Source organism: Acipenser ruthenus, chromosome 31 (assembly GCF_902713425.1).
Source record: "Acipenser ruthenus chromosome 31, fAciRut3.2 maternal haplotype, whole genome shotgun sequence".
NCBI classification, from domain to species: domain Eukaryota; kingdom Metazoa; phylum Chordata; class Actinopteri; order Acipenseriformes; family Acipenseridae; genus Acipenser; species Acipenser ruthenus.
In genome coordinates, this window is record NC_081219.1 from 1,241,778 (window position 1) to 1,253,712 (window position 11,935).

General features: G+C 38.7%; 1 protein-coding gene across 3 annotated transcripts in view; it reads right to left on the minus strand.

The window, feature by feature from the left end:
- LOC117396811 (astrotactin-2-like) overlaps window positions 1–11,935 on the minus strand; it is a 559,949-nt gene that overhangs the window by 458,212 nt on the left and 89,802 nt on the right. The window lies entirely within an intron of this gene.

Consider the following 11,935-nt stretch of genomic DNA (forward strand, 5'->3'; position numbering starts at 1 on the left):
ACTGTCCATTATATAACCAAGAAAAAAAAACAATGAGAAAAATAAATCTGCCTTTGAAGGAGTGATAACCAAATCATAATTTCTACTTAGAAGCAACCTTTCATTGCGATAGAGATATGTTGGTTCTAGTTTAGAAAACGCACATTTTTACAGAATGCTATAAAAGTACTGCTTCATAGTTCCTACTGTAATAACCTACTGGGCTGCAGGTCAGTGTTTTACCAATGGGCTGTCGGCCATACAGAACAGAAAGGGATTATACTGTAGTACCACAAACCTGTAGAGTGTTACTTGAAAACTAACAACATGACAAATTATGTTAAAAAGAATAATTAAAGTCAGCGCAGGGGGTGGTAGCGGTGAGCTGAGCCTAAAAATAATTGGACACTATTAAATTGAGGAAAAAAAACAATAAAAAAAAACAGGCAATGACTAAAAAAAGCATAATTAAAAATAGGCAGGGATATTGCTGCTTCCGATAGTGCGACAATGTGACAGTACACACTGTAATAGGACCGGGCTTCATCCCTAGACCTATACTATTTTATATTATAATAAAACAGGACTTTTCAGTTCCCAAAATACAGAATTAAGATACTCACCTTTGAGAGGAAGGGATCTGTTTTGCATTGATTAAGGTTCTTCATAAAGCCTGTTAACGATGCAACACGTTTCAGAGGCTTTGTTGTGATCAGCTGCAGGTTGACCATTGAGGTGGGCCTTTACATACACGCAGCAGTGTGGAGTAGCGGTTAGGGCTCTGGACTCTTGACCGGAGGTTTGTGGGTTCAATCCCAGGTAGGGGACACTGCTGCTGTACCCTTGAGCAAGGTACTTTACCTAGATTGCTCCAGTAAAAACCCAACTGTATAAATGGGTAATTGTATGTAAAAAATAATGTGATATCTTGTAACAATTATAAGTCACCCTGGATAAGGGCGTCTGCTAAGAAATAAATAATAATATGATTGACATCCAACTTGCAGTGATACAGCATTGTTACCTCACCCACTCAGTCTGGAGGTGTTTAACACCATTGGTCAAAAGTAAACGACCACATTAAGTGGCAAAGCCTCAGAAATGTGATGCACAATGAAGAGGTTTCACCTTTTTAAATGAAATACCTGAGTCGACTCAAAACAAACACGTTCCTAATTAGAAATCTGTATTGCAATGAATCTGCTTTTTAAAATAATAAAACATGTTTAATTACCAATACTAATAATACTATCAAAACGTATAACAAATCAATACGTAGTATGGTAATAATATCAATAATAATAATAATAATAATAATAATAATAATAATAATAATAATAATAATAATAATAATAATAATAATAATGATAATAATAATCAATTTTTCACAGCAGATGCAGTTTATGACCGCAGTCCTGAAGGGGTGACTATTACTGAAACAAAAGGCTTGTCAATAACAGTAATTACGAATGTTTCATTTTGTACCACAGAAGAGCAGATGCACAGCACTTAAAAGATCTAACGAATCGGAGAGAAACCCAGCCACCACAGCAGGAAACAGCACATCAGCTGCTGTGCCCAAAGAAGCTGCTGAAATGTGGCTTTCTATAGTTCACAAAATGAGTCGGAATATCCCAAGAATCATTGGGGTTTTGTGCTGTTTAGACAAACATGACCACAATAATGATGACAAATGATGTCAGCAATATGTCACAGAAGTTAACAGACGACAGAACTCCTAATGATTCTGAAAATCATCATATCATTTCAGAATTCTGACGTTCTCAAATCAATTTATCAAAGCCCAATGAGATCATTGCTGAATTAATGTTTTTAATTCAATACAATACTTTTTTACACTTGGCGATTCAATTTTTACCTAACAGATAAATCTGAAAAACATTATCGTTCAGCAATTAAATCTGAAAGATTGAATCTGGGTTTTCACATAATAAACAGTTATTTTGTCAGCTAAATGAGCCCATTGAAGCATTTGATTTGACATTGTATGCTGCAGAGCTGCCCTTACACTCCGAGAGCCAATGTCTCCGCTTCCCCACCTCCTCTGCATACTACAATACCAAAAAAATGAACACATTTCAAAATTTTTAAGAATGTGTTTGTTAACATTTATGTATGAAGCTAAATCAGATTTTTGGGGGGGTTAAATCTAGGAAAAAATACACGATTTACATTAAATCCAGGAAAAAACACAGTTCACTGCAGTTTCACTGACACTGAAACAAAAAATAATGTCTCTGGTTCTACAAGTCCTAGAGTGATCGTCAACGGCTCATTTGAACGGTAATAACATGGACTAATTACTTGTCATTTATGTATTTATTTAACAATTTATATCCTTAAAAAAAAAAAAAAAAACTGCCTCTAGTCATAGTGGCGCCCCCCCCCCCAACTTTGCACACCACTGATCTAAAGTATGGAATCACATTATATACCTGCCAAAGTTCAATTTGCGCTTGTATTTCATGCCCATATGTTTTATTTGGGTTTGTCCTTTACGCATATTTGAGAAGCCAGTTGCAATGACAATTCTCCTCAAACTACGTAAAATATTTCTGAAGGGGCCTGTGGCAGAAGATGGAGGATATGTGGCAGACAGGGGAAAGGAGAAGAATTGTAGTCCAGGAGGGGTTACAAGGACTACATTTCCCAGAATGCCACAGGTCTAAAGGAATTGAGAAGCCCTGGGTAAAAGGAGAGACAGCCATAGGCAGCCAGGCTGAAGGAGTACAAGCCAGCTGCTGAAGAGACCTGTTGAAGAAGAGGTACTGTGTTTGTGTGAAAGTGTTTTATTTTGGGCTGGTAAACGGCTTAGCTGTCCAGCCGGAGTTAGGGAAGAAAAAAGGTTTTAGCTAGCGCTCCGAAGTGGAGTTAGGTTTTTGCTTGTTTATTTGTTTTGTTAATTCTGTTAATAAAAGTGCACGTAAGTGCTAAACTACCATTCAGTGTCTGACTCGATGTGTGTAGGGTGAAAAATAAACCTCAGCCGTAAGGCTACGTGTTACAGGGCCATAAACCTGGCATTGGTTTTCTTATTTATTTATTTATTTTAAACAGTGAAAAACAGCAGATGTTTCAAGCAATAAACAAGTCTGAACTTTTTTTTCTTCTTCTTCAGAACAGATTGTCTGAGAGGCTGCGTTTCTGAATTGAATTCCTCGTCACCCTTTGCTGCTTCCTGCCCACTTCCATGTACCGTAGAATAATGTCACGTGATTCACGTTCTGTCCTTCCACTGCCAATTAATTCAATGTCGGGATCATGACTGCTTGTGTGGGTATGCTGAAGTAGTGATTATGGACTATCTGGCCGCTGGTCCCGCCTGTTAAGGGGAGAAGAAGAAGCCACGTCCTCTGAAAGAGGAACTGATCTGATGATACCAGGCCAGCAGGGTGCCTCACAATGCCTCAAGGTGTCCGTATACTCAGCGTATATGGACAGCCTGTTGGGCCTTATTGCATCTATTTATCTATCTATCTATCTATCTATATATACATCCAATTTCTTGCATGTGCAGAGTAGAGAACGAAAGTAGAGACAGGAGGTAAAGAGAAATATCTGAAAATATAACAATTGCTAAGTGTGCTGGTTTATACACCAGCACGATACTTATTTGTTATTTGTTTGGCCAACGTGCCCTTTTGTTTTGTAAGTGTTTTGAGTTTGTTTAAATCTTTTATTTGTTTATTATTTAATAAAAAGAGCTGAACGTCGAAACGTTTCAGTTTTGCCACGCCAGTACAGTACCTGCTTGTGTTGAGTCTGTGTTTCTGGTCTGACGTCACCCACTGCAAGCCATCCAGTTCACACACCCACAAAATATTAATATTCAATAGTTTCGTTATTGTATTTTTTCAAAAAAATATATATATTAAATTTAATTACGGACTAATTTCACCGCTCAGCGGAGAGGAACGCCCCTTCATTATCATTATTTCTGTTATAAACCAGACTCAGGTAATGACCCTGCCGAGGGTATCACTGACCAAACTCATTACTTCTGTTATAAACCAAACTCAGGTAATGACCCTGCCGAGGGTATCACTGACCAAACTCATTACTTCTGTTATAAACCAAACTCAGGTAATGACCCTGCCAAGGGTATCACTGACCAAACTCATTACTTCTGTTATAAACCAAACTCAGGTAATGACCCTGCCGAGGGTATCACTGACCAAACTCTTTACTTCTGTTATAAACCAAACTCAGGTGATAACAAGGAGTAACAGAGCATCAAAACAAATCCCCCCAAAACAGAAACAAACTAATCAATAAATACAGGCTAAGTTCACTATAATGAACCCTTCTTATAACGAACACCCGTTTTTAACGATCCCAACAGCAAGAACCGATTTTTTCAATGCAAATTAGTCCTATTAGAACGATCACGTACAGGATCGACCCGGATACAACAATCTCAGTACTGACTGACACTGAACTTTCTCCAGTGTCAAGTGTGTTATTCTCTCAGTGAAAACAAAGACCATGGTTGACTAATTCAAAGATAACGCTAATTCAAAGATGACCTATTGTAGTACAAATCATGCATGACGAATGCAATCGCTGCCTGTCAGTCATCTTCACACAAACTGCAAACAGGCAATGGGCGTGAGGAGCAATCTATGCTGGATAGTTTTTTCAAGAGAAAGGACATGTAATTACTATATTCAGCATGTAAGTGTACATTCTTTCCTTTATCATTTCTTTACATTAAACACTAGAACCGCTGCAGTTATACTCATACCTAAAACCGCTGCAGGCAGTCATTATGATGGTTACATTTTAAACATCAATATTAAAATGAAAGACAAACTGTCGGATACAACTCAAAAGTTTTATTCAAGCCCATCATATCAAACATCTGCACAGCTGAAACACTGTATTTAAATGAAAAATTAAACATAAAAGGGTTTATGCACACCCTGATGTAGGCTGGTTTGAATTAAACATAAAAGGGTCTATGCACACCCTGATGAAGGCTGCTTATTAAACATAAAAGGATCTATGCACACCCTGATGAAGGCTGCTTATTAAACATAAAAGGGTTTATGCACACCCTGATGAAGGCTGCTTATTAAACATAAAAGGATCTATGCACACCCTGATGAAGGCTGCTTATTAAACATAAAAGGGTTTATGCACACCCTGATGAAGGCTGGTTTGAATTAAACATAAAAGGGTCTATGCACACCCTGATGAAGGCTGCTTATTAAACATAAAAGGGTCTATGCACACCCTGATGAAGGCTGCTTATTAAACATAAAAGGGTCAATGCACACACTGATGAAGGCTGGTTTGTCGGTTCACAATGGTCGTCTGTTTGTTTTTTAGAACATGATGGTTCCGTGTTCTATTTTTAATATTTCATTTCTGGACATGCCCCATTAATAAAGGTTTTTTAACTATAAGTTTGAGTGCCTTGGTTTTTGGTGATTTGCCTGATGGATTAATTTGAATCTACAAGAAAACAATGGACTTACAGGTCATTTTTCACCTATATTTCTTACGAAGGGTCAACTTACCGCTATAAATTTCTACTGAAAAACTATACTTAAACATTTCAAAAGAAACTTGTGTGTAAACAGGTATATGTATATATAAAACTGTAAAAATGAATGTATTTTTTAATTTAAAATGAAAATAACATGTTTTCTCAGTGTGTGTCACTCGGTGCAGCACTGAATCCAGGTTGAGCTGCTGCAGCCTGCTGCTTTGCAGTTTTCTGATCGAAATGTTTCTGCTGAAACGCTGTGGCTAGCTTCAAGATGAAATCTCTCCTACTGATATTTTCCCTGGTGCATTCATTGTACAAAACAAAGGAATTGATGGCTGGCAGGTCCAGTAGAGATAACAACAGGCTGGTATATAAAAATAAAATAATATTGTGGGTTATATTCAAAATAAAAACATGTATTGTAAAAGGCGGTCAAAGTGACGGCTTTGGTGGTTCTAGGTAGAGGGGATTATAACTTTTTTATTTTTCAAACGCCATCAGGATCTTTACTACATGTATTTAGGAAAAGTCAAGAATGGACAACCGCGTATCTTTCACACACGCAGAGTAATTTAAATTTTAAAAGTGAAAACCATCAAAATGATTGCCGTGGTGGTTCTAGTGTTAAATCGATTATGTTCACCAAAGCTGCAAGAACCTGTTCATGACTGAAGGATTTCACTCTAGTGGCAGAAACCGGCAACTTGACTTGCGACGGTGATTGCAAAAGGATAGGACAATCAATCACATGGTTCAATCGTGCTTTCCCGTGATTCAATGCGTGTATCACTACGGCGCCATTATTGAAGCCCACTCAGTTGTTGGAGCCCACTCAGAGGTGGAGGGCAAGCACAGGACAGACAGCCATAATTACTGCAGACAAAACAAACTCAGACGTGAGCATAAGGTGCAACGTTTACAAGGTAAATGGGAAACACATGCTTTAACAGTGAAGCGTGATCATTTATCTGTGATCATTATCGGGACTGTACAAGCAAGTAAAAGCACAACAAAACACAGAACACAACGGAGGACAAGCGGGTACCTGTGAAGCCGAAGAGGCATGTTGAGCCCCCCAAACAGAACGTCCCAAACAAAAACGCACGTAGACAAACCAGCTCGTAAACAAACCAAGGAGAACTGCTCACAACCAAAGAAACCGTTTTTATTGGTATTTTTGTGCTTCACAACAGTGCTTGTGCACTCCGCAGTGATTTACATAAGAAAATCACATCAGTGCTGCAAATGTTACTTTCTTACCAGTTTAATAAGATGTTGTGTGTTCCCTACCAGTCTACTGTTGCTTCTGATTAAACATCATTACCCAGTCTTACTAACAGCACAAATATGCCTCTTTTCAACCATTGGGTCTGCTTCTGAAAAGAATTTCTGGTGTGGTGGTTTGAAAAATGATCACTACAGGTATGCATCTGTTATTCTTGTCCTCTATTGGACTGTAACTTTGTATTACAACTGTTACTCGTCCTGCTTTGAAAGCCATTTGAAATCAGACTTGTTAATTTCCATCAACAGCATTTCCATTAGGACTCTGGCAGCCCCAGATAGGATTGCAGACTGGCAGAACTCCATCTCTCCACACTGCTGGTGGATGTTACATAATGACTGTCCAATGCAAAGGACACAAGAGACAGGCTTTAAATCTCAAACCAGGTCAGCTGACAGAACACGAGGTATGTGAATACATTATAATGTCAGGGAAATGTTGTAATTGAATTCATTTATAAATCGCAATTATATGACTTTCATGTTCGGTTGCAGATTAGATTGTAGACTGCAGATGGAACTGGCTGCAGCCCCAGTTTGATATTGAAATTTGATGAGTTTTGCTTTCATGTTGCAGATAAAAACCTGCCATTTGTCACAGTTGCAGAGGGTGCAGAAATTAAAGTTAAATACCACCTCACAAAAATTTACTTTCAGAAAGCTGAAAACAACCATTGAGAGTGATAGAGAATACACGATAAGATATTGAGCAGAACATTCATTAAACATAAGGAAAATGTATATTATCAAAGGCATCCCTTTAACCCAGTAAGTGCCATTGTCCACATTTGGGGACTTTGTAATTTTTTGGAGCATTTTTAACTGGCATCTACCTGTTATTTAAATGTTCTCTTTAACTATATTGTTATGATAACGTACTCTAATTGTGTTAACTGCAGTAGCTAAGTCTGAATGTAATGTATGAAGTTACATGAAGTTACATCCCTTTACAGATTCTCAGTGTGGAATAAGCTTATCCTTGTTCCCTGCACACTGAACATATTGAAAAGTGGAATGTGATCTGTATTCCGGTCTCTGCTGCTGGGTGCTTTGTTAAATATGTCTGCACTATGAGTGCATTTCCAGGAGTGAGTGAAGCTCAACCCTGATTAAATGGCTGCTTGTCTGTTTTGTCGGGAGTAAAGTAGCTGATGATTGGTGTTAATCACTATGTACCTCAGTGTCGTTCTCACCAGTAAAGAGAAACGTTCACTACTTCACTATTGATTCTATTTAATTTGACGTTTGCTTCAGTGGTTTCTGACGATTTATTTATTTGCTTGAGTGTCTGTGTAGCTTGGATTGTATTTCCCTTTAAAATGTATCAGTGAATGAAGAGATTATGAACGCTGCTGTGATGTGTACGTCATGACACCTGAACCAAGAGCTTTCTGAACACAAAGCTGCAGGATGACAGCCGTTCTCCTTCCCATTCAGTCTCCTCTCAAGAGTGTTCTGTATTTCAGGAGAAGCAGCACTGTCAAGAAAAGAACAACCTTTAGCACTCAATTGGCATCAGCAATTGGAAGCAGACGGGCAAAGACAGGCACTGAATCAACAGCAACTGCTAAATTGTTTTGGCATTTCTGAACAACACGCGGCTATTACATATGCAGTGGGTGTAATTGCGTTAAAAAAAACACATTCAATGCATAATAATGCAACACTGCTGAAATAGCAACCAGATGATTAAAGACTGGTAACTAAAAGATTTCAATTTGATGGATGAGAAACAGCAGAAAATGAGATCTGGCATTATAGGATACTTCTGTATGCACCGGGAGGACAGCAATCAATGGTTTTGAAGTATTGGTTCTGGGTATATTCATGATTATAAATACACTTCAATGAAAGGAAACATTAATAGAAGAATGATTGCAGAAAAAGTACAAAATATCAATGCCACCATTAACTCAACAAGGGAGGGGGGGTACAGTACACTTATAAACAAGTGACTGTAAATGTTACTAGATACAGGTAACAATAGCATGAGGTAAAATGTCCTATATTCCATCACAGAAGGGTGGCATTCATTAAAAAACCTTCTCAGCTGTTTTCAAATAGTAAAAAACCCTGTTAAAAGAAGAGATCAAGTTTTGCAAATGGGCCTCGGTCACGTATATGGAGCCCATGTGCCCATTCCATATAAAGAGATACTGCAGACAGGCATCACCTTAACTATACATTACAACCAGCGGGGATCAAGGAAAACAACCACCGAAACAGCATCTGTTAACTGAGTCCCAGCTGGATCGCCTGCCTTGGAACTCAAGTGATGCAGGGGGAGGGGCCGTGGAACCTGTTCAGCTCGATCAGCAAGAACAAGAACAAGAAAATAAATGAAAAAAACAAAAACTTTTGCAAAAAGACTATTTTACTGGGCGACAGTCTGCTCTACTTAACAGGGAAGTGATGATGCTCAAACCAACAAAGAAAATGTTTCTGAAAAGCCGTAGATGTGTGATTTCACTTCGGTTATCCTAATATTTCATGTTTTTATTTGTAGTTTAGCTTTATTGTAACCCACTTCTGCAAACATGGAGCCACACGGGGAGTCCCCAAATGGCTCACCTGGTAAACGCACTGCCGTGTGGCCTGCAGGGTGAGTCATGCAACCAGGGATCGCAAGTTCCAATCCTGGTTGTGCGAGGCAGCCGGTCTTCGCTGGGGACATTGGCTTTAGCACTCCCAGGGTTGGGGAGCTGGGATCCGGCTTAGACTGTTTCTCCTCACTGCTTTGCGGCGACCCCTATAGGCCAGGCACAGAGTGAACTTGGGGACAGAGATTTGCTTGACTGGTCTTTGTCCTCCAGAGGCTGGTAGCCTGCAGACATCCGCTCTCAAGTTCCTGGATGTAAAAACACACTGAGCCTCGGGTCCCTGAGCTGTGTGGGGAATCACCACGGTGAAGGAGAAAAATAATAGTAATAATTGGGCATTCCAAATTGGGATAAAATCAGAGGTAAAAATAGTGGAGAGTAAATAAATAAATAAATGGAGCCACACAATGCAACATAAGCAACAGGACTGAATTTGCACTCAAATCAATTTGTAGACCATCAAAGCTAATTTGATTTGACTTGGCGAGTGGTAAATTGAGTGTAGATTCAAATCATCACTGATTAGCTAGTGTGTTGCACTGCAGAGGGCACTAATAGGTACTACGAATGATCACAGCCTGCTGTCTCCACAGTCTGAGGACACAGTGTACAGCCACTTTTCCAAGATTAAAATAGAAACATTTGTAGGAAACAGCCAACACTAGATGAGATTCAAATACACCAGGGCAACCAAAAACCATCCAGATTGAAAAGGGCTCATGTTAGTCTTTAACTGGTAAAGTAAAAAAAAAAAAAACACAATCATATGGCTTGTCCCTTATATACTGTACATATAATGATGAAGGGGCATTTTCAACAGAGCCTAATAAGGTTAGGTGGAAAATCCACACCATTGTGTCTAAATCGAATTAATTAGATTTAGACATTAATTAGATAAATTAATACAGGTAATACAATAAAATGACATGCAATAACAGGTCGGTACAATACTGATACAAACACAAGAACATTTCAAAGTACAGTAGGGCAGGCCACTCCGTGTCTCAATGCTTATCCCATTCCTAGTATCTGATCTCAAGTCGGGTCTCAAAAGGTCCAAATAATTCAGGATCAACAACATGGAGAGGCAACTTATTCCATGCTCTCATCTGTCCTACAGTCAGTCTGTCCCCACTTCATTTCCAACTGCGTTCTCTGGGCCTGGTTTCTATGCTGTGCTTAGGGTTATATTTGCCCTCTTCTTTAAGAATTTAAAGCCAGACCCCCTAATTCGTGTGTTTTAAGCTAAGCAGTTTCAGTTCCCTCAACCTCTCGTCGTAGCTCCTAGCATTAGCCTGGCTGTGCTTCGTTGGATTCACTCCAAGGCCACAATGACCCTTTGGTAAAGTACAGTATTCTAAGCATGCTCTCACCAGTGCACTTTACACCCTTATTATTACCTCTTGATTTGTACGCTTGTTAATTCTACATAAATTACTTTACATACAATAACCTTACCAAAATCATTTAGAAAATATATTAAATGATTACTTTTCACAATTTTTACAAAGGAGGATACAGACAACATGCCCCACATGTCGACCTGTTCCTATCCAGTTTTAAATAACTTTAGCATAACAGAGGCAGAAGTGTTAAAGGGACTAGGAGCTCTTAAAATAAACAAATCCCCTGGGACGGATGTGATCCTCCCAGTAGTACTCAAAGAAATGAAAGAAGTTACTTACAAACCGCTAACTAAGATCATGCAACAGTCTCTTGAAACAAGGGTTGTACCGACACACAATTGCAAACGTAATACCGATCCACAAAAAGAGAGACAAAACCGAACCAGGTAACTACAGACCAATAAGCCTGACTTCTATTATATGGAAACTTTTGGAAACTACAATAAGGTCCAAAATGGAAAATTACCTATATGGTAACAGTATCCTGGGAGACAGTCATGGTTTTAGGAAAGGGAGATCGTGTCTAACTAACCTGCTTGATTTTTTTGAGGATGCAACGTGGACAATGGATAATTGCAAACCATATGACATGGTTTATTTAGATTTCCAGAAAGCTTTTGACAAAGTCCCGCATAAAATATTAATTCTCAAACTGGACGTAGTAGGGATTCAAGGAAATGCATGCACATGGATTAGGGAGTCGTTAACAGGTAGAAAACAGAAAGTACTGATTAGAGGAGAAACCTCAAAATGGAGCGAGGTAACCAGTGGTGTACCACAGGGATCAGTATTAGGTCCTCTTCTCTTCCTAATCTACATTAATGACTTAGATTCTAGTATTGTAAACAAACTTGTTAAATTTGCTGACGACACAACAATAGTGGCAAACACCGTTGCAGCAGCAAAGGTCATTCAAAATGATCTAGACAGCATTCAGAACTGGACAGACACATGGCAAATTAAATTTAATAAAGAAAAGTGTAAGGTACTGCAGACAGGCAATAAAAATGTCCATTATAAATACCATATGGGAGATACTGAAATTGAAGAAGGAATCTATAAAAAAGATCTAGGAGTTTATGTTAACTCAGCAATGTGCACAAAATGCTTGGATATACAGTGAAACATGTTGAATTTAAATCAAGGGAAGT